This window comes from Myotis myotis, unplaced genomic scaffold (assembly GCF_014108235.1).
Source record: "Myotis myotis isolate mMyoMyo1 unplaced genomic scaffold, mMyoMyo1.p scaffold_m19_p_2, whole genome shotgun sequence".
In the NCBI taxonomy this organism is placed as follows: domain Eukaryota; kingdom Metazoa; phylum Chordata; class Mammalia; order Chiroptera; family Vespertilionidae; genus Myotis; species Myotis myotis.
The window spans coordinates 98,627,712-98,630,190 of record NW_023416324.1 but is presented as its reverse complement, the minus strand read 5'-3'; the positions used below and the strand labels follow the sequence as shown (position 1 = coordinate 98,630,190).

Below are 2,479 nucleotides of genomic sequence, written 5' to 3'. Positions count from 1 at the left end.
TATGATTTCTATCACAGTATGTCCATTACATCCAATAAACCAAATCACAATTTGCTGCTGCTTCTCACTTTCAGCTATTACTGAGACTCACACTGTTGAGTTTTTAGGCTTCTCTTTCCAATCTTTCCTGATCTGAAAGAATTCACATATTTAGGCTAGAAGGGGTCATTTAAACAATACTCCTTCTAAATACAACTTGTATCAGGTTAATCACTGTGCCCAGTGAATGATCTTTTCACTTGCACTTGGCTACGGCAGCTAGTAGTTTTACCACCGCTGTATCAGGCAGAAGGGAAAATCCTTGCATGCCTGCGTTTCTAAACTGCAAAAGCGAAACTCTAGAAACAAGAGTTAAATACAAATATTAAGAAAGCTAAAACATGTGCTATTGATTAGAGAACAGTTTTAAATTCAAGGTCTCTCCCAGGTTGAAGAAGACATAAAAGAAATAAAGTATAAGGATATGGCAGTAGTTTCACAAAATATTGAAAAACTGAAAAAGGTTAATCTCTTAGGCCAGTGGTGTATCATATCCAAGTGCCAGAAGATACAGACTCTGGCTAGCTGAATTCAGTATCTGACATTCACGTGAGGCTGTGGCTTTGATAGCTTAATCAATACTCACTTGCCCAAAGCAAGTAATCATTTAAGCCAGGGAACTTTACAGAATAACTGACCATTTTCCTGAAGAGACAGCACCCACAAGAGGGAACATTTGGCATTGATTCCATTCCTTCACTGTTACTGAAAAGTGTGTCCACTTGGCAAAGCTCGTCTTAGTTTCCAGGCAGCATGAATTAAAACCAAGAGAACAGCAGTATTCTACAGTCCTGTTCCTGAGTCCTCAGCTCCAATTATCCAATACTCTTACAAAGACTCTTCAATTGAGCCCTTGCCCAACAGATTTAACAGTACTTGGGGACAACATGTCCCATTGCTCTTGACTTCTCTTTCTCACACCAGCGTCACACTTGCTACAGGTTTTTACCAAAATACTTCAGCAGGAATTGGAAATGAATTATTCTGCATTACTGAAAGTGTTCAATCACATTATAATGGGTCACATTTGCATAATAACTAGGAGATGGTCAAATAATGTCTACTGGAGTGATTTTGCAAATTCAGCATAGTCAATGTAGCCATCATTGTTCTTGTCATTGTCTCTTAAAACAACATTAGGTTAATCTGTTCCTCTTCGCTCATCGGTGGTTCCTGTTCATTCCCTCCCTCCTTATGGACATGAGTGATGGCTGTGGAGAGTTCTAGGCTGTCAAGCAAATTATTGCCGTCATAATCATGCATTTTGAAATAATGGAGCTGCAGTTCTTGTGGAGACTGCCTCGGGTTTGTTGATGACACCTTCTAGATGTTCCATGATATGCTCTTGGTCGTGCACTGTGTGCTTATCCAGCCCCATGCTGCCATGATGGGAAGAACTGGCCCCAGGCTGCTCGGCCCTGATGCCTGAGGCACAACAGGCCCAGAGCAGGCTGCACAGGAAGGGGGCTCTGAGCAGCTGTAGAGATCTCATGGTCGCTGGCACCCTCCTGGCCCGCAGCTGCCCAATTTTGCCAGACACGCAGCGACCCTGCGTGAGCCTCGCCAGCCCCAGTCCTCAGCGCCTCTCTAGAACCCGAAAAATATTATTAATATAAAAAATAGCAAGTGTGTGTGGGGAGATGCCAAATGAAAATTTTACAAAGATAAATATATATCTAAGGATGAATATGAGCAGCCAAACAACCAGGTTGTTCTCATGAGGTTCCAGGCTTCAATAGGCTGCCTACCTAGGGCTGGGTGCGCTCTCGGCACTGGTCAGCAGAGTGCGCCCCAGCCCAGCACACCCAGGCCTCCCGCACTGCTGATGGTTGGCAATTTCCTGGGCACTGCAGGATGGGATCCCAGGGCACCTGTTGCCCTACCTGCTCTCCCCAGTCCCCAGCTCCCATCTCAGAGCTGCCCCTTCAGTTTTAGGCAAGCCTTTGCCAGGACCACCGAACTCAAGGGTCCTTACTTGTCCCTTTGGAGTGTTTGGCATGTGTGCCCATGGAGCCTTGAGCCTCAGTGTATGGGTTATACTTGGCTGAAAGGAACTTGCACAGAGGAGCCAGTGGTCACCAGTTAGAGCGCTCAGCCTTAGCTATCATGTAAGAGCAAATGCTCTATAAAACCATCTTGGTTTTCCCTAAATAATCTCAAACTAATGAGTGCAAGGCTCCATCTTTGCAGTTCCTGCTGATCTTCAAGCCGCTCACCCGAAGTGCCTGATGCGGAGATCAGCTCTGGCAGTAACTCAAAAGAGCCAGGGTAGTTAGGGCTGCAGTACTGGGTGTTCGGAGGACATCTCTGTGCAGGTGAGATGTGTATTGTGACTGTGCTCTTTGCTCTCCTGGGATTGCAGGACTTTCGCACTGCAGGAGGTGCAGGCAGCGCTGAGCTGGAGGCCCTGCCTGCCCAGAGCTCCTCCATGGCTCTTCCT

General features: G+C 46.1%; 1 pseudogene; it reads right to left on the bottom strand.

The window, feature by feature from the left end:
- Window positions 1-959: 959 nt before the first annotated feature.
- Window positions 960-1,548, bottom strand: LOC118677278 (annotated as a pseudogene).
- Window positions 1,549-2,479: the final 931 nt, after the last annotated feature.